Genomic DNA, 21,681 nt, shown 5'->3' with positions numbered 1-21,681 from the left:
AGTATGGAAAAGGAAAGGAACTGCTCATGATTCTAAGCATACCACCTAATCAGTGAAGCATAGTGGTGGTAGTGTCATGGCTTGGGCATGTATGGCTGCTAATGGAACTGGTTCTCTTGTATTTATGGATGATGTGACTGCTGACAAAAGCAGCAGGATGAATTCTGAAGTGTTTCGGGCAATATTATCTGCTCATATTCAGCCAAATGCTTCAGAACTCATTGGACGGTGCTTCACAGTGCAGATGGACAATGACTCAAAGCATACTGCAAAAGCAACCAAAGAGTTTTTTAAGGGAAATAAGTTGAATGTTATACAATGGCCAAGTCAATCACCTGACCTGAATCCGATTGAGCATGCATTTCACTTGTTGAAGAAAAAACTGAAGGAAAAATGCCCCAAGAACAAGCAGGAACAGAAGACAGTTGCAGTAGAGGCCTGGCAGAGCATCACCAGGAATGAAACCCAACGTCTGGTGATGTCTATGTGTTCCAGACTTCAGGCTGTAATTGACTGCAAAGGATTTGCAACCAAGTATAAAAAAAATGAAAGTTTGATTTATGATTATTATTCTCTCCCATTACTTTTGGCCCCTTAACAAATGGGAGGCACATATGCAAACTGCTGTAATTCCTTCACCGTTCACCTGATTTGGCTGTAAATACCCTTAAATTAAAGCTGACAGTCTGCAGTTAAAGCACATCTTGTTCGTTTCATTTCAAATCCATTGTAGTGGTGTATAGAGCCAAAAATGTTAGAATTGTGTTGATGTCCCAATATTTATGGACTTGACTGTATATAAATGCATTCTATTATGACTCTTGTGCTGCCAAACTGCATATCTGTGCCAACCACTAGCGTCATGTTTATTTGCTCACTAAAATGAAAACTAACCATAAATATGTAATCCAACTTTGATTGCCTCCCTAAATGGTCTATAAAAATGAGGAAAAGGTGAATCCTTCATTGAGTCCCTTCGTATGTTGGCAGATACGTTGCCTGAACTCTTGTGAGGTCTTGCACACATAGATCTTACGACAGGGACATTGTGCAATATATATGATACCCTTAGTTTTGCAATTGATAAACTGTCTAATCTGATATTCCTTTTGGTCCACAGGGTTGACAAATGTCCTAGATTTTTTGATGAGCGGACAAAAAACACAGTCTCCACACGGAAAGGTGCCAACAGTCCCCGACCTCAACCAAGTTACCTTTGGAGGTTCTGACCGAAAGAGACTATGGACCAAAATGTCCTTGAGATTTTTTTGCCCTACGGTAAGTGATACTGAGATGTTCAGTTGTAACCACTCTAAGATAGTTGTCAGCCCTCAACACATGCCAGTGTTTTTTTAAGATCTGAAAAATTTGCTGATTTTGAGCATCAAAGGTACCTATACATCTGACAACCTGTGTTGCCGGGATGGCCGGTTCCGTAGTCAGCAAGTCCTCACGCCTAACACCCTTTGCGCGCAAAGGTCCTATGTAGGACCTTTTTGGGATATCCTCTAGCTCTAAACTTGTTATACAGGTTATTACTTTCCTGTATAAAACTTGAATCCTATGAGCAGTTCCTGCGCTCTCTAAAATATTGGCCTATAGGTATCCCCTTTTTTAGGGGGTGTGGGTGGTGACTATTCCAATGCAACAGATTATTAGTTGCTGTAGGTTTTCGGTATATCTCAGTGAGGATGTGGCCACCAGGGTCCAAGGTAAGTCTGAGATCCAAGAAAGTGAGAGTGTTGTCATTGATTTCTGACGTAAATCTCATTCCTATATCATTACAGTTGAGTGCCTCCACGAATTGGTGAAATGTGTCATGGGTCCCTTCCCAAAGGATAAGTACTTAATCAATGTACCTACCCCAAAATAAAATGTGTTTGGTGTAAATATGGAAATCATTGGTGAAAACTATGGTGTCTTCCCACCACCCCAAAAATGAATTTGCATAATTAGGTGCGCATTTACTGCCCATAGCGGTCCCGACTAATTGTAAATAGAAGTGTGCATCAAAAAGAAAAAGTTCTAAGAAGAAAATGTAATATGGTTAAAATCCCCCCCTTTTTTTTTCTCTCCGTCAGTGGCATTATATCTACCCCTTACCGTAGTTAAAGTGTCAGCGCATCTATTGATAGCGCAGGCCATGCGCACAGGCCATCTCACATCGCTATCAGATTTTAAGTCGGCACGCATGGGCAGCAGAGCACCTTTTTAAAAGGAAACATTTTTTTTTCTTCTTTATTTTTTATGTTTGTTAACCAAGTGCTCACGCATCGGCTGCCGGCGCGCATGTCTTAATTTCCCTTACTTTTTAGTTGGTGCGCATGGGTAAAGGCACTCAGTGTCTTGACTACTAGAAACTGAGTGCTCACGCACCCGCTGCCTGTGCAGGACATGCGCTTTGGAAAGCATCATCTCGCTAATTTTCTAAGTTGAAGCGCAGTAACAGCTTGCGCATGATGTCATAAGGAGACCTCCTCTGCCCTGCTTTAATTTGTCAACAACAAAATAGGGAGGGCAGCTATTCCAAATCTCTTGCATTCTCATTTGTCACTTGGTGTAGCTTGCTTAACAGCAATTGGCTACCACACAAGTCAATCACAGAATTGCAGCATATATACCACCATCATGTCTGTTGTCTTCAATTCTGCCCAAACCCTGCAAGAAGCCAGTGATCTGGTGAAACATGTTGGGGGGTAGTTGATTGTTTTAACCAATTGTTGTCCACTCCAATGTTGCTTATTAGCTTAGAAGTCCTTGTGTAAGACATTTCATCCAATATAGCAAGGTTTTTGAGCTAGGTGGAGCGCTTAGCAGCGTGTGTGCAGTGTGTGAACGCGTCTTGACAGCTACTGACGTAGTGTCAGACAAGTGTGCTGTGAACGTCTGTGTGTAGGAGCACAGTCACCTATTCCATTTAATCAGTTTTTGGAGGCAACTACAGGTAGTTTGCTTACATTAGTCTATCCACACATTGTCCCCCTATGTTTAAGCTCTGCAGATATAGTTGTGGTGAATAGGAGATCACATCTCCCTCACCTTGGCAGCAACTAATCTGTCAACTCTTTGGGGTGGAAACAAAGTGTTTTAATTGTTTGTTATGGCTCACAGCCGTTTTATCATTATGTCGAATTAAAAGTGAAGTTTTAAAACACACTTTATACCTGGGTCAAGATAGGTCTAGGCCATTCTTGACATTATCTGTATACAAATACCTTTACCCAGGTTAGGTCCCCCCCCTTTTTTTGTAAATGATATTTCATACACGGTCCCTTTGTCTTTTGCCTTATGGGCAGTCATAGTCATTCCCTGAGCTACATCATACCACATTGTGGCCTGGTCATATTTGTTATGGTTAGAGTTGAGCGAACACCTGGATGTTCGGGTTCGAGAAGTTCGGCCGAACTTCCCGGAAATGTTCGGGTTCGGGATCCGAACCCGACCCGAACTTCGTCCCGAACCCGAACCCCATTGAAGTCAATGGGGACCCGAACTTTTCGGCACTAAAAAGGCTGTAAAACAGCCCAGGAAAGGGCTAGAGGGCTGCAAAAGGCAGCAAAATGTAGTTAAATCCCATGCAAACAAATGTGGATAGGGAAATGAATTAAAATAAAAATAAAATAAATAAAAATTAACCAATATCAATTGGAGAGAGGTCCCATAGCAGAGAATCAGGCTTTATGTCAGCAGAGAATCAGTCTTCATGTCATAGCAGAAAATCAGGCTTCACGTCACCCAAAACTGGAACAGTCCATTGTCAGATATTTAGGCCCCGGCACCCAGGCAGAGGAGAATGGTCCCATAACATAGAATCTGGCTTCATGTCAGCAGAGAATCAGTCTTCATGTCATAGCAGAGAATCAGGCTTCATGTCATAGCAGAGAATCAGGCTTCACGTCACCCACCACTGGAACAGTCCATTGTCACATATTTAGGCCCAGGCACCCAGGCAGAGGAGAGAGGTCCCATAGCAGAGAATCTGGCTTCATGTCAGCAGAGAATCAGTCTTCATGTCATAGCAGAGAATCAGGCTTCACATCACCCACCACTGGAACAGTCCATTGTCAGATATTTAGGCCCAAGCACCCAGGCAGAGGAGAGAGGTCCCATAGCAGAGATTCAGGCTTCATGTCAGCAGAGAATCAGTCTTTATGTCATAGCAGAGAATCATGCTTCACGTCACCCAACATTGGAACAGTCCATTGTCATATAATTTAGGCCCCGGCACCCAGACAGAGGAGAGAGGTCCCATAACATAGAATCTGGCTTCATGTCAGCAGAGAATCAGTCTTCATGTCATAGCAGAGAATCAGGCTTCATGTCATAGCAGAGAATCAGGCTTCACGTCACCCACCACTGGAACAGTCCATTGTCACATATTTAGGCCCAGGCACCCAGGCAGAGGAGAGAGGTCCCATAGCAGAGAATCTGGCTTCATGTCAGCAGAGAATCAGTCTTCATGTCATAGCAGAGAATCAGGCTTCATGTCACCCACCACTGGAGCAGGCCACTGTCAGATATTTTTAGGCCCCGGCACCCAGACAGAGGAGAGGTTCATTTAACTTTGGGTTGCCCCGCAATATAATGGTAAAATGAAAATAAAAATAGGATTGAATGAGGAAGTGCCCTGGAGTACAATAATATATGAAACACAGGAAGAGAATGCACCAAACGGATATACTACTGACTATACTGGCAAGTCATAAATGCAGGTATTAAAAGCTGAGACTTTCGCCAATATATTCCTATTAGGAAAATATCGGAGCCCATCATGCACCACGTCAAGGTCATTTAGCATGGCAGAGGGTCCTAACCGCTGCTCTAACTATGGTGTGAACAAGGTCTGGGGGTGATATAATTCAGCTCACAGCCAAGCTTCCACACAAAAGCCCAGCATGAATACTGCGGTAGTACGATGTGAACAAAGCCAGACTGTGAGCCACACCTACACCAGACCATGTAATGGAGGTTACCAGGTGCAACAGAGTGTTAGAATGCCAAGTAAAGGCACACACACTCAAATCTAACAAGACAAAAACACAGAATATACAATAATATATGGTTAAGGGGAGGTAGTTAATGTCTAATCTGCACAAGGGATGGACAGGTCCTGTGGGATCCATGCCTGGTTCATTTTTATGAACGTCAGCTTGTCCACATTGGCTGTAGACAGGCGGCTGCGCTTGTCTGTAATGACGCCCCCTGCCGTGCTGAATACACGTTCAGACAAAACGCTGGCCGCCGGGCAGGCCAGCACCTCCAAGGCATAAAAGGCTAGCTCTGGCCACGTGAACAATTTGGAGACCCAGAAGTTGAATGGGGCCGAACCATCAGTCAGTACGTGAAGGGGTGTGCACAGGTACTGTTCCACCATGTTAGTGAAATGTTGCTTCCTGCTAACACGTTCTGTATCAGGTGGTGGTGCAGTTAGCTGTGGCGTGGTGACAAAACTTTTCCACATCTCTGCCATGCTAACCCTGCCATCAGAGGAGCTGGCTGTGACACAGCTGCGTTGGCGACCTCTTGCTCCTCCTCTGCCTTCGCCTTGGGCTTCCACTTGTTCCCCTGTGACATTTGGGAATGCTCTCAGTAGCGCGTCTACCAACGTGCGCTTGTACTCGCGCATCTTACTATCATGCTCCAGTGCAGGAAGTAAGGTGGGCACATTGTCTTTGTACCGTGGATCCAGCAGGGTGGCAACCCAGTAGTCCGCACACGTTAAAATGTGGGCAACTCTGCTGTCGTTGCGCAGGCACTGCAGCATGTAGTCGCTCATGTGTGCCAGGCTGCCCAGAGGTAAGGACAAGCTGTCCTCTGTGGGAGACGTATCGTCATCGTCCTGCGTTTCCCCCCAGCCACGCACCAGTGATGGGCCCGAGCTGCGTTGGGTGCCACCCCGCTGGGAACATGCTTCACCCTCATCCTCCTCCACCTCCTCCTCATCCTCGTCCTCCTCGTCCTCCTCGTCCTCCAGTAGTGGGCCCTGTCTGGCCACATTTGTACCTTGCCTCTGCTATTGCAAAAAACCTCCCTCTGAGTCACTTCGAAGAGACTGGCCTGAAAGTGCTAAAAATGACCCCTCTTCCTCCTCCTCCTCCTCCTCCTGGGCCACCTCCTCTTCCATCATCGCCCTAAGTGTTTTCTCAAGGAGACATAGAAGTGGTATTGTAACGCTGATAACGGCGTCATCGCCACTGGCCATGTTGGTGGAGTACTCGAAACAGCGCAACAGGGCACACAGGTCTCGCATGGAGGCCCAGTCATTGGTGGTGAAGTGGTGCTGTTCCGCAGTGCGACTGACCCATGCGTGCTGCAGCTGAAACTCCACTATGGCCTGCTGCTGCTCGCACAGTCTGTCCAGCATGTGCAAGGTGGAGTTCCACCTGGTGGGCACGTCGCATATGAGGCGGTGAGCGGGAAAGCCGAAGTTACGCTGTAGCGCAGACAGGCGAGCAGCGGCAGGATGTGAACGCCGGAAGCGCGAACAGACGGCCCGCACTTTATGCAGCAGCTCTGACATGTCGGGGTAGTTGTGAATGAACTTCTGCACCACCAAATTCAGCACATGCGCCAGGCAAGGGATGTGCATCAAACCGGCTAGTCCCAGAGCTGCAACGAGATTTTGCCCATTATTGCACACCACCAGGCCGGGCTTGAGGCTCACCGGCAGCAACCACTCGTCGGTCTGTTGTTCTATACCCTCCCACAACTCCTGTGCGGTGTGGGGCCTGTCCCCCAAACATATGAGTTTCAGAATGGCCTGCTGACGTTTACCCCGGGCTGTGCTGAAGTTGGTGGTGAAGGTGTGTGGCTGACTGGATGAACAGGTGGAAGAAGAGGAGGAGAAAGCCGAGTAGGAGGAGGAGGCTACAGGAGGCAAAGAATGTTACCCTTCGATCCTTGGCGGCGGAAGGACGTGCGCCAAACAGCTCTCCGCCTGGGGCTCAGCCGCCACTACATTTACCCAGTGTGCAGTTAGGGAGATATAGCGTCCCTGGCCGTGCTTACTGGTCCACGTATCTGTGGTTAGGTGGACCTTGCCACAGATGGCGTTGCGCAGTGCACACTTGATTTTATCGGATACTTGGTTGTGCAGGGAAGGCACGGCTCTCTTGGAGAAGTAGTGCCGGCTGGGAACAACATACTGTGGGACAGCAAGCGACATGAGCTGTTTGAAGCTGTCTGTGTCCACCAGCCTAAATGACAGCATTTCATAGGCCAGTAGTTTAGAAATGCTGGCATTCAGGGCAAGGGATCGATGCTGGCTAGGTGGGAATTTACGCTTTCTCTCAAATGTTTGTGAGATGGAGAGCTGAACGCTGCCGTGTGACATGGTTGAGATGCTTGGTGACGCAGGTGGTAGTGTTGTGGTACATCCTCTGTTTGCTGGGCGGCAGGTGCCAACGTTCCTCCAGAGGCGGAGGAAGAGGCCGAGGCGGCGGCAGCAGCAGAAGAGGCCGAGGCGGCAGCAGCAGAAGAGGTAGCAGGGGGAGTCTGAGTGACTTCCTTGTTTTTAAGGTGTTTACTCCTGGTCATGCAGGTTGTGCTAAGGTTCAGATCGTTAATGCCTCGCTTCAGGCTCTGATGGCACAGCGTGCAAACCACTCGGGTCTTGTCGTCAGCACATTGTTTGAAGAAGTGCCATGCCAGGGAACTCCTTGAAGCTGCCTTTGGGGTGCTCGGTCCCAGATGGCGGCGGTCAGTAGCAGGCGGAGTCTCTTGGCGGCGGGTGTTCTGCTTTTGCCCACTGCTCCCTCTTTGTCTTTTGCTACGCTGTTGGCTCAGTCTCACCACTGCCTCTTCCTCCGAACTGTGAAAGTCAGTGGCACAACCTTCATTCCATGTGGGGTCTAGGACCTCATCGTCCCCTGAATCGTCTTCCACCCAGTCTTGATCCCTGACCTCCTGTTCAGTCTGCACACTGCAGAAAGACGCAGCAGTTGGCACCTGTGTTTCGTCATCATCAGAGACGTGCTGAGGTGGCATTCCCATGTCCTCATCATCAGGAAACATAAGTGGTTGTGCGTTAGTGCATTCTATCTCTTCCACCCCTGGGGAAGGGCTAGGTGGATGCCCTTGGGAAACCCTGCCAGCAGAGTCTTCAAACAGCATAAGAGACTGCTGCATAACTTGAGGCTCAGACAGTTTCCCTGATATGCTGTCACTACCAGAGCTTTGAGACGTTCTCACAGCTCTGTTTCTCCACCAGTGTGATGATGTCACTACTAGAGCTTGGAGGAGTTCTCTCTGCTCTGTTTCTCTGCCCCTGTGATGAGGTCTTTACTTTCTGTTTCCTTCCTCCCAGCTGTCCCTCCTGTGTTTGATTTCTCTGCCTTTAAATCACCCCTCCTCCTTTGTAGGGTGTGGATTATATTTTTCATCTGAGCTGTATCTCTCGCTTGAGTATCTTCACCTGTGTGATATCTTTTCACTGGACCTGTGTTCTGCTGAAGCAAGTACTTCTGATATTGTCTGCTGACTTTGGATCTGTTTTCACTACTGCTGCTGCAGCTCCTTCAGTTAAGTGTGCAGACATTGTGTGTTTCTGTTTGTTTGCTGACTGGATCCGAGGCGACCCCGGTTCCGTCCATATACTGAGCAGGGCACCGGTGGCCGTGCCCCTTCCACTATTGTAGGGGTTACAGTGGTCATCAGCCTTAGGTACGCGGGCATGTCTCGATCCACCATTTGGATCTGGACATGTGCTTAGCAGCATAGGGAGAGCTTTTAGGGTCTGACAGGGGTACCCTTTATCCTCCCTAGTTTGGGTCCGGTCAGTAGTTTATTCACTGTGTATGCTCTTGTTGCTCACATACAGCCGTGACATATGCATGGGGGTGATGTGACAGACTGATGGGCTTGGTTTTCCTGCGCCATCTGTGCGCTTTCTGCAGAAGACTGAGTGGGAGATAATGTGAACGTGCTGGATCCACTGTCGGCCACCCAATTGACTAATGCCTGTACCTGCTTAGGCCTTACCATCCTTAGAACGGCATTGGGCCCCACCAAATATCCCTGTAAATTCTGGCGGCTACTGGGACCTGAGGTAGTTGGTACACTAGGACGTGTGGCTGTGGCAAAACGGCCACGTCCTCTCCCAGCACCAGAGGGTCCACTAACACCACTACGACCATGTACGCGTCCCCGTCCCTTACTAGATGTTTTCCTCATTGTTACCGTTCACCACAATAAGAAAAATATTATTTGGCCTAATGTATTGAATTCAAATTCAGGCCTTTTTTTTTTTACAGACACCTAACACTATCTGGCTATCTATTTAGGTACCGTATTACACTAATACAGGCACAGCAGTAATGACAGATTTAGCTGAATATAAATTTGAGGCTTATTATTTAGGCGCTGGGTGACAGGTATACGTTTACGGACAGAATTAGACTTGGATCTGCCCAGTAGCGTGTGTGTGAAGTTATTGAGAATAACCCTATCTGCACCTTGAATCTTATATACCCTTTTAGGGATAGATTTAAAGTAGGCCTGATACAGCAGAAACCACTAATTTAGAGAATTGCAAAATTGGGAATTGTATTTCAACCCAGAACAAAAACTGTGCTTTGACGGACACTAAATAACTTGACCAGCTAAAGCAATAATGACAGATTTGGATGAATATAAATTTGAGGCCTATTTTTTAGGCGCTGGGTGACAGGTATACGTTTACACAAGGAATTAGACTTCGAATTGCACAGTAACGTGTGTGTGAAGTTATTGAGAATAACCCTATCTGCACCTTGAATCTTATATACCCTTTTAGGGATAGATTTAAAGTAGGCCTGATACAGCAGAAACCACTAATTTAGAGAATTGCAAAATTGGGAATTGTATTTCAACCCTGAACAAAAATATATCCTTTGCCAGACAGCAGACAGAATTACAATTGGCTGGCCACAGCTGAAACACCAGATTTAGGGTACTGCTATTTTGGCAATTGTATTTCACCCCTCAATAAAATAACAAGCACAGCCAAGCCCCATATGTAGGATATAGCCAAAAAATAACCACACTATTGATGGTTAAATGCACTTGGTGTGACAGCTTGCCCCATATGTAGGATATAGCCAAAAAACAACCACACTATTGATGGTTAAATGCACTTGGTGACAGGCTCAGCTTGCCCCTGATGTAGTATATGGCCATAAAATAACCACACTATTGATGGTTAAATGCACTTGATGACAGCTTGACCCTGATGTAGGATATAGCCAAAAAATAACCACACTATTGATGGTTAAATGCACTTGATGACAGCTTGACCCTCATGTGGGATATAGCCAAAAAATAACCACACTATTGATGGTTAAATGCACTTCGTGACAGGCTCAGCTTGCCCCTGATGTAGTATATGGCCAAAAAATAACCACACTATTGATGGTTAAATGCACTTGATGACAGCTTGACCCTGATGTAGGATATAGCCAAAAAAAAAACACACTATTGATGGTTAAATGCACTTTGTGACAGGCTCAGCTTGCCCCTGATGTAGTATATGGCCAAAAAATAACCACACTATTGATGGTTAAATGCACTTTGTGACAGGCTCAGCTTGCCCCTGATGTAGTATATGGCCAAAAAATAACCACACTATTGATGGTTAAATGCACTTGATGACAGCTTGACCCTGATGTAGGATATAGCCAAAAAATAACCACACTATTGATGGTTAAATGCACTTAGTGACAGGCTCAGCTTGCCCCTGATGTAGTATATGGCCAAAAAATAACCACACTATTGATGGTTAAATGCACTTGATGACAGCTTGACCCTGATGTAGGATATAGCCAAAAAATAACCACACTATTGATGGTTAAATGCACTTGGTGACAGGCTCAGATTGCCCCTGATGTAGTATATAGCCAAAAAATAACCACACTATTGATGGTTAAATGCACTTCGTGACAGGCTCAGCTTGCCCCTGATGTAGTATATGGCCAAAAAATAACCACACTATTGATGGTTAAATGCACTTGATGACAGCTTGACCCTGATGTAGGATATAGCCAAAAAATAACCACACTATTGATGGTTAAATGGACTTGGTGGCAGCTTGTGCTGGCGCACCACAAGACACAAAATGGCCGCCGATCAACCCAGAAAAAAGTGAATGAAAAATGCTCTGGGCAGCCTAAAACACTGAGCAATTGAATAGCAGCAGTTCAATGATCCACAGCTGTAGATCGATCACTGAATGAAGTCTTTTGGAGGAGTTAATCTGCCTAATCTCGCCCTAATGTCGCAGCTGCAACCTCTCCCTACACTTGAATCAGCAGAGTGACGTGCAGCGCTACGTGACCCAAGCTTATATAGAGGCTGGGTCACATGCTGCACTGGCCAATCACAGCCATGCCAATAGTAGGCATGGCTGTGATGGCCTCTTGGGGCAAGTAGTATGACGCTTGTTGATTGGCTGCTTTGCAGCCTTTCGAAAAGCGCCAAGAAAGCGCCGAACACCGAACCCAGACTTTTACGAATATTTTCGGGTTCGGGTCCGTGTCACGGACACCCCAAAATTCGGGTTCGCTCATCCCTAGTTATGGTCCTCCAACCACCCCTTACAATTAGTAATAAAATTCTGCCATACTGATTCATCCAATGTCCCATTCACACCTGCTCCTAATTTCTTTAACATTTGTCTACAGTCTTTGGTTGCTTCAGTGCCCTTTACGCATTGCATAATTTCAATTGCAGAGACCCATTTCTCTGCTTGCTTCTCAGAGGAATGCTTATGTCTCATTCACACGTCCGTGCTCAAATCCGTGAGCAGGTGGTCAGTTATGCATCCGTGAAGCTGTCCATGAAGGATCCGTGTTGGGTCCGTGTGTCCGTTTTTTGCTGTCCGTGTTGCATCCGTGTTTCACTGACACTGAACAGCTGAAAATAATTTTTAAAGCATCTCTTCTTAATGATTCGTGAAACACGGATGCAACACGAATGGCATCCGTGTTGCATCCGTGTTTCACGAATCATTAAGAAGAGATGCTTTAAAAATTATTTTCAGCTGTTCAGTGTCAGTGAAACACGGATGCAACACGGACAGCAAAAAACGGACACACGGACCCAACATGGGTAATATAATTGGCGTGAGGGATCCGGGAACACAGACCAAGATAGGACATACATCCGTGCTGAAAAGACGGACCCACGGACCATGCTAAAACACTGATGTGTGAATACACACATTCAAATGAATGGGGATTTGTGCTGTCCACGGAGAACATGTACAGCACACGTATGTGAAACAATGACGTGTGAATGAGGCTTTACTCTGTGTAGCCCCCATCCCGTGGGTGGCTCCTTGTAATTCACTATGCAGGTACTCACACACCTGGTGAATTACAAACAGTGTTGTGGACACATTTCCGAGGCAGCACTACCAGTGGTGTTGTAGACACACTTCCGAGGATGCACCACTTTCCTCAACTACCAGTGGTGCTATGGACACACTTCCGAGGCAGCACTATCCACTGGTGGCAACACTACAGTATAGTCTTGCACATACACAGAGTAACTCACACGTCCTCTTTGGGGTTACACGCTGGAAACCCCCTTAAACCCCTCCACGTTTTTTCTATGGCACAGGAAGCACACAAACACTGCTATGCAAATTATTATAACTGCAACCAGCCAATTCAAACTGGTATCATAATAGCACGCATGTATACAATATTCAGCACAGGAGTTTGCAGTAACTTAGTAATTCTTCTGCATACAATATCAGCAGACACTTAGTACATGTGAGTTCTCACAACATGACATAACATCGAAACAACCGCTGACCTCTGGCGCCCTTCTAGGTACCAACAAGGAACTGCAGGGCCCCTATCCAATCTTACTGGACAGCTTTATACACTGCTACTTCCTACAGCCTCCTCCAGGATAGGTCCATCAACCTTTTCTCCACCAGAACCAGAGGCCTCCAGAGACAGGGACCGGACAAGCCAGTCAGCGAGCTCTAGACTTTCAGCTTGGCTCAAGGGCAGCAGGGTCAGACTCTTTCTAGTTTCAGCTTATCTCAGCCACTCACACATTCGTGCATTCATACGCCTACAGACAGTTTGCACATATAGGGGAATTAAGCAAACATTCACCAAGAGCAAGGTGCGGGCACCACGTTCACACAACACACTGTAGAACAGCGATCGGAGCTCAGGAGAAAGGCAGTAACACAATGGGTTACTTACCGCGGTCTTCCTGGGTCCTGTTCTCCGTATCGGGGTCTGCAGCTAGGAGCGATGTTGTGGTGCCCGCATTCTCCACCAGAAAATGTTTTGGCAGACCTAGGGTCAGTCATGTGAGGATCGAGCCACGTGTTCAAGCTGAATGATGTCAATGGAGGAAAATTACAGAAGTCAGCACACAGGTTAAAATTCTGCCAGGATCCCAAATTGGGAGTGTCCTAGGCCGTTTATTTATACCCTTTTCAAGGGTGTAACCTCTTAAAGTATCAACATAATTGGTTTACAAAGATTCCAACAATGACTACTGATTGGTACACAAATAATCTATTAAAGGGTTAATTGCTGAGACTTATGCTTTTTATCGAGAAATGCACACTGCTTTTTCAGCACGTACACAGCTTATCTTATCTCAACACACACTTACTAACTTCTTTAGTTTTAACTTATGTCATCGGCTCGCCATCTTCATCTTCTTATAGCCACAAAGAAATTTTAACACAAAAGTTCTTTATGAAATGGAAGTCACAGGAAAGCTGGATACTTCTTTAACACTTCACATAAGCCCTTGCTCTCCTCACATGAACTAGCAGGACCTATCAGAATGCAGATAACCTCCCCCACTAGTGTGTATCCTCTCACATACAGCTAACAAGAGACAAGCCCTGCATTACATGAAATCAGTAAGTATTTGTTTTAGCCTCTTAATAGTCACCTGTCCACCTGTCAGCTCTGCAGTGGCTCTCTCATTCTCCTCCGCACTGACGGGGGGGGGGGGGGGGCTGCTTTAGCTGCTCATATCTCTGGTTTGATACCAGCTAGAGATAAGGCCTTTGTATTGTCTGAAAGCTGACAGCAGAATGACAGCAATATGTTCCGTACAGGGGAAGATATCACTGATAGAAATTGAGATGCTCTGAGTGAAGCTGAAAGTGAAAATAAAAGCAGGTTTTACCAGCGATTATTCTCGACTCGCTTTCTAACAGTGATATCTCCTCTGATGCTTGGACTTTAGCTGTCATTCTGGTGTTCAAAGCCTGGACTGTCAGATTCCAAACAAGACTAGTTGCATTATTCTAGCTGCTACCTTTCAGGAGAAATCACCATCTAAAGCAGCCCTCCCCCTCAACTTTCTGCCCAAGCCCAGGCACTCAGAACTGTGTTCCTCCTCCCAGTGCTAATCCGTCTTTTGTTTATAATACAGAGGAGACGGCCTGCACATGACAACGCTGTGGGAAGAGGCTGCAGAATAGGAAAGTAGCACACATTTGTGGGATTTATTATCAGGTAAAACTGAAAATGAATAAATTTTAAAGCACAAAAGCATTTATACAGCAGGGTGTAGTATACCATTAGGGTATAAAAAATGAAACGGCAGTTACACTTTAAAGATAGGAAGCGCAATGCTATGTCCTTCCCTTTCCACAAACACATTGAAGACACTGCTACTGCACTGCAGTATCCATGCCCCTAACATATTTGCCTAATGTCTTTTGGGCGTTAAAATATGCAGATTCAGAAAAAAATGTCCTCTACTGTAAAACAGAAGTCAATCTACTCTGCAATTATTTCCCCACCACCACCCCTACACCAAAACTTGAAGTGCTGGAGATGCACCAACATGGATTTCGGCTTAGTATTTCATATTATCACTCAGAGATGTAAACCGTCTGCTGCCCTTTGAATTATAAGACACACATGCTATTTTCCTAAACTTCCACCCAATTTTTTTTTATTTGAACTGTGTGGAGATGCACCAACATGTATTTTTGCCTACCATTTCACTTTATCACTTTTATATTATCCTCCATTACCCTGCATATTGTAAGGCATGTATATGCTGTTTTCACAAACTTCAACCAAAAAAAAATTACATTTCAACTGTGTGGAGATCCAACACAGATTTCAGTCTATTATTATTATTATTATTATTAATTATTAAAGTGCCATTCATTTCATGGTGCTATGCATATGAAAAGGGGTATACAAACATAATACAGAAAATTGCAATAAGTATGAACAAGACAAGTTAAAAACTGGTACAAAAGGAGAGAGGACAGTGTCCATGAGGGCTTACAACCTACATTCACATTAGCACTCAGAGATATAATCATATGCTACCTGAGTATTGTAGGACACAGTAATATGCTATTTTTCCAAACTTCTACCCCAAAAAAAAGTAATTTCAACTGTGTGGAGATGCGCTGACATCGATTTTGGACTAGTATTTCACGTTGTCACTGAGATTTCAAATACTATCCACCCTCTGGTCTGATTAGTAAAACAATTGTTTCACATACTGAGCTTTCCCTCCCACAAAAGTTTTTCTCTCAAAATGGCAAAAAAGAAATGTCCTTGAAGGTAGCTGCTGTTGATATTCTGCAGAAGATTTATAAGGCAGTAATTGCAGCTGGAACATACTTCCAGGCATACCCAGCCTCAGCTCCTCACTTCTCACCCCCTAGCTGACAACTTTTCCTGCCTTTCCGTTTTTTACACACTGGCTGATCCAGGGAAAGGGTCAACGGGTCAATTACCCCCCCTCCCCCTCGAGAATATAGTGAGAGTCAAGGCGGAGAACGGATTGGGGGAGATGAGCACTTCATTGTGGAAGCGCTTATCTCCATAGTAATCTGTATCGCCATCCTCAGGACAGTGATACAGATGGCTATGCTGCGGCAGGGGAGGCAGAGGCATCTCCCTTCCCTGTTCCTCTTCTAATAGGCTGCCAGCACAAGGCCCGCAGCCTATCAGAGGCTGGTGCATCACACCGCCTGAGCCATACAGCGCGGGACACAGGCTTGCATTGCATCGCTGCCATGGAGGTAAGTATAAGTGTTTTTTATTTTACGGGACAATACTTGTGGCACATGATATTTATTTTTTTTGGGAGGGGGCATGGAGAGGCACTTTTTACTGGCACATGATTGGGGGGCATGGAGAGGCACTTGTTACTGGCATATGAATGGGGGGGCATGGAGAGGCACTTTTTACTGGCATATGATTGGGGGGCATGGAGAGTCACTTGTTACTGGCACATGATTGTGAGGGCATGAAGAGGAACTTGTTACTGGCACATGATGGGGGGCATGGAGAGGCACTTGTTACTGGCACATGATTGGGGGGGCATGGAGAGGCACTTGTTACTGGCATATGATTGGGGGGCATGGAGAGGCATTTGTTACGGGCACATGATTGTGAGGGCATGAAGAGGCACTTGTTACTGGCACATGATTGGGGGGGCATGGAGAGGCACTTGTTACTGGCACATGATTGGGGGGGCATGGAGAGGCACTTGTTACTGGCACATGATTGGGGGCCTCGGAGAGGCACTTGTTACTGGCACATGATTGGGGGGCATCTATGAGGGCACCTCTTACTGGCACATTTTTGGGGGGCACTATGGGGCACTTGTTACTGGCACATTATTAGGGGGCACTATGGGGTCAATTCTTACTGGCAAATTATTGGGGGGCACTATGGGGGCATCTACTGAGGCCACAAAGAAGGGGTATTTTATATGGGGGAATGGGGAGAGGAACACTATGGGGGCTTCTACTGAGGCCATAAAGAAGGGGTATTTTATATGGGGGGCTCTGTGTGGTACTAGTATTATCAGGGGGTTTATCGGTTTCTACAGTTTCTATAATATATATGGTTTCTATAATATTGGGGAGCACAGCGGCACATTATTGGAGGTAGTAGGATGATTTGTCCAGAAGATGGGAGGATGATAGAGAAGTAGTAAGCTAAGATTTTCTTTGTCAAACTGCACAGGCGAAAAATGGCTGAGAAATGATGGGCTGGTCTGAAGGTCTGAAAGGAGAAGATGAGGAAAGAGAACATCTACATCAAAGGAGACGTCACTGGATGTAAGAGGTATGTGGGGCTGTATAGCAAGTACAGCAAAATGCAGTGTGGGGGAGGGGGGACTTAGAGAATTGGGCCACATTCATTGGGGCTTGGGCCCCGGATCTTTTTCAACCCTAGCAATGCCCCTGACCTCCACTCATTCCACTATTCCCCACACACGGACGCCGTGACTGGCATCTCAACAGCAGCAGCAGAAAGTGACGTCATGTTCTAGGTGGTTTATAGACCGGGAGGCTTAGCGGCTACTTCCTGCGAAGCTAAACCTGTCTGGAAAGATCGGCCATGATGTGAAGGTCAAAATAGCATATCTGTGTGATATCATCGTGTGCTGGGAAGGCTGTTACTGGAAATGCAGTGGTAGATTGAAAGGAAAATATTACTGATAGCAGACAAAGGCTGTGTATAATACTCCCGGCTGAACCACTGTATCTGAGCTTATCATGTGTCATACTGCTTGCTGAGCTACCTAAGCTTATCATGTGTAATTGGGCAGACTAGATGGGCCAAATGGTTCTTTTCTGCCGACACATTCTATGTTTCTATGTAATACTGCCTGCTGAACCACATATCTAAGCTTACCATGTGTAAGGGCTCATGCACATGGCCGTGCCTGTATTGTGGCCCGCAATAACAGTGGGTCCGCAATATACGGGAACTGGACGTGTGCCCACAGTATGATGGATACAGAGGAAGTGCCCCTCCATAGACCAGGCTCTGGATCCGCCACAGATTTTACACAATTCTTTATTCTAGCCTTTCCCTTCAGTGTCCCTGACATTACAATAGAAGCTTGACTATGACTGAACAGTATCCCTAAGATTATTTTTTGTCAGAAACTCCAAGAACCTCATTCACAGCCCAACACAAAATTACGTTCTGCTTGTTCTGCATGGGCACCTCCCTGCCTCCAGGCTGTCTGCCTGTGAGACACTGCACACTATTTTACTGGATTTGTCTGAAATAAAACCCGAAGCTTTCAGATGAAAATGAGGAAAGTACGTAACGAACTCTGTTTGTTACGAATTGGTTCACTCATATTTATTTTAAACCTTTCTTCTCAATCAATTAGTTACCCAAATGATGTTGTAGATACTATTTCAATAAGTAGGGAATGTCTTGAGTTAGTGAGTAAAAAGAGAACTGTACAGAAGACATTTAAGGTTATTAGAAATGTTTACATGTACTGTAACTTAAAGTTTGGTGACTTCCCTTTGCTGATGTAAATGGACTCATTATCAAAGTACCCATACGAAGGGTAAGCAGACTAAGAAGTAACTTTGGCAAAAAATACCTCATTTATTTTAATTGGCTGATCTACAATACTTAGGAGGAAATTAATTTCTCAGGAGCACCTGAGCAAATCTTTGAGCAAAAGCCTGAAGGCAAAAACAAAGACAGTACACATCCAACGCACACTTCATTAAATATAACTAAGGTAAATATAATCAAAATAATCCTTCATTAAGCTGATAATAGACACCAACATTTAAAAACATCTGAAATCACAAAAAAGCTCACAAGAAAATTGGAGTGTAATTTAGGCTACTAGTTTTCCGATATTGAGCTCATAGGGGCTCAATACCGTAAAAAAAAAACTTCAGTTTTGTCCCCATTTATTGTCAATGGGAACAAAACTGAACTAAACAGAACGGAATGTTTCAAAATGCATTCCGTTCCATTTAGTTGCATTCCCATACCGGAGAGCAAACCGTAGCATGTTGTAGTTTGCTTTCGGTCCTGGGATGCGGAGCAAGACGGATCCGGCATAATCCCCAATACAAGTCAATGGGGACAGATCCATTTTCTGTGACACAATCTGACACAATAGAAAATGGATCCGTCCTCCATTGACTTTTATTGGGGGTCATGACGGATCCGTCTTGGCAATGTTAAAGATAATACAACCGGATCCATTCATAACAGATGCAGTTGGTTGTATTATCAGTAACAGAAGCATTTTTGCTGAACCCTGCCGGATCCAGTAAAAACGCTAGTGTGAAAGTAGCCTTATCATAAATACACCAATTTTTGGCGTACATCTTGAACAGATTTTTTACTTTCCCCTGCTCACGCCAGGTCTAAAGAACACATCCATGATCACATAAGTATACCGAAATCTACAATAAGATTGGGATACACTATGTTGCCTCTGCCACACCACTTTGTGGAGAAAAAACATCTAGTGTGTGATTCCAGATATTGGAGCAGGTAACTCAGCCAAGACAAGGAGGTAATGGACATTACTTCTGTATCCAATATGATGCTCGCCGTTTAAGAAGCTTGGAACATTGACACCTAATGGACTTCATTGAGAATCTGACTTTTTTCAATAATATATAGCGATTTGTAACATGCATTTCAATATTTTTTTCACAGACTCGCTGAATCTTCTCGCTTCTGGTAAGGGTGAGAATGTGGCAGGCGCAGCACTATGAAGTGCCTTTTGTGCTGTGGCATTAGAAGAATTTTGATATCTCAGACTTTTTAGTCTAACCAGACTATTACTCTGTAATTCCTCTAGCGCCGTTCTATGGAAACAGTAGGTTTAAAGAGCACACCAAATGCTTGAAATAACTTCTTTATTAACTTAAACTTTTCTTCATATAACACTGCCGCCTCTGCAGCAGATAATCCATGTACAAAACACGTGTTGCATAAAGATTCATAAAATGGCGGTATGCATAAGATGGTGGTTCAACTGTTCAATCTTGTCATTCAACATAAAATGGTGGATATATTTCTCTCTTCAGTATCTGTACTCTCACTTTAAGTTATTTAAGCACTTTATGATCTCTCTTAGAGGTATATCTGAGTTCTAACTAATAGTTCTACTTGCTCAACGTGGTTCCAGTATGCAGTTAGAAGTAACTATTTGCAGATTGGTTGAGTATGATCTGGTATGGTTGTATGCAATTTGGATTGCAATATGGAATTTGCAATTGGTCGCAATTTGGTGGAACTATTTTGAACTCTCTGCTTCCATAAAACACAGCTCTTAGTGGAGTGAATGTCTGTTCAGCTCCTCTCCTCCGATGTAATGATCCTAGCATTTCTTGCTAAGGGAATTCCCCACACAGGCCGTGTGTGAGGCTGGCTGTGATTGGTCAAAACTCTTGCTATGTGTGAGGCTGGCGGTGATTGGTCAAGACTTCTGCCCAGCAACAACATTTTAACTCTATGCTTTCTGTTGTGTCTGCTGTGTCATTGAGCTTACCTCACATTATATAATGAATCTTAAAGGCATATTATCTTTTTATGCATCTGTGAACACAAAATATAACTATTACATGACATCCAAAACATGAAGTCACAGTAAATAACTCTGCTTTTGTCTTTAACACACAAACATAGGAACTATATTAAGGTTATTGGCTGGTCTAGCTGTATAAACATAGAAGCTATATTAGCAACCTAGGACAGGTCTTAGCTGGCCAGCTACACTCCCACCAAAATTACCTATAATTCTATGTTCTTAGTGGTAGGACAAACATAAATTTGAGGAATTTTCCATCAGGTTCTCAACTTCCAAGTGTCTTTTATCACTCTCAAGTAGAACAACTAACTTCTGTATAGGACGTTCCAACTTGAGTAGAGTAGTGAGACGTTTTCCTTTTTTGTCAAGTTTTGAGTCTCCTATTTGCAACAACACTCTTTTACTAGTTTGTCTTCATCCTTTTGAACTTCTAGAACGTTGGCCGCCAATTTCCATTGACTTGTAGGTAAATCTTCTTCTTTCACTAACACTATTTTACCAACTTGAACATTTCTTCTGGGTGTTTGCCATTTACTTCTTAAAGGGAACCTGTCACCTGGAAAAGACAATTTACACTAATCACAGTACCTTAAAGTATCTCTCATAGTGTGCCCAAAGATGTATTCATATCTTCTTTCTGCGTTGTGCTGTCTCATAAAATTGACCTATAAAACTGTGTTTGGCACCTTTTTGAAGTCGTGCTGAAGTCATGGGTGCAGCAGCCTCCTTGACTCAACCGTCGGATAAGCCCGCCCCTATGCCGCTCCTCCGCATATTGATGGACATTTTTCCCTGTAGCCGTGACCGCGCTCTTCTCGCGAATGCGCCGTGCGCGTCCTGCCGCAGCACTATCCCGGCTACGGCTCCCTGGCATCTGCATGTTTACTGCGCCTGTGCTGCAGTGCAAGCAGACAGTGATAGGCTCGAGCACGCTGTATAGGAACGGCGCAGGCGCAGTGGACAAGAAGATGCCAGGGAGGGAGGGAGTCGTAGCCGGGATCATGCTGTGGCAGGACACGCACGACGCATGCGCGAGAAGAGCGCGGTCACGGCTACAGGGAAAAATGTCCATCAATATGCGGAGGAGTGGCATAGGGGCGGGCTTATCTGACGGTTGAGTCAAGGAGGCTGCTGCCCCCGTGACTTCAGCACAGCTTCAAAAAGGTTCCAAACACAGTTTTATAAGTCGATTTTATGAGACAGCACAACGCAGAAAGAAGATATGAATACATCTTTGGGCACACTATGAGAGATACTTTAAGGTACTGTGATTAGTGTAAATTATCTTTTCCAGGTGACAGGTTCCCTTTAACATAAGATTGGCTAAGTACTCTTTCCTCCATCTATTCCAAAACTGTTCTGATA

Source organism: Bufo bufo, chromosome 1, assembly GCF_905171765.1.
Source record: "Bufo bufo chromosome 1, aBufBuf1.1, whole genome shotgun sequence".
Lineage (NCBI taxonomy): Eukaryota > Metazoa > Chordata > Amphibia > Anura > Bufonidae > Bufo > Bufo bufo.
Note: the sequence above shows the minus strand (reverse complement) of the source record.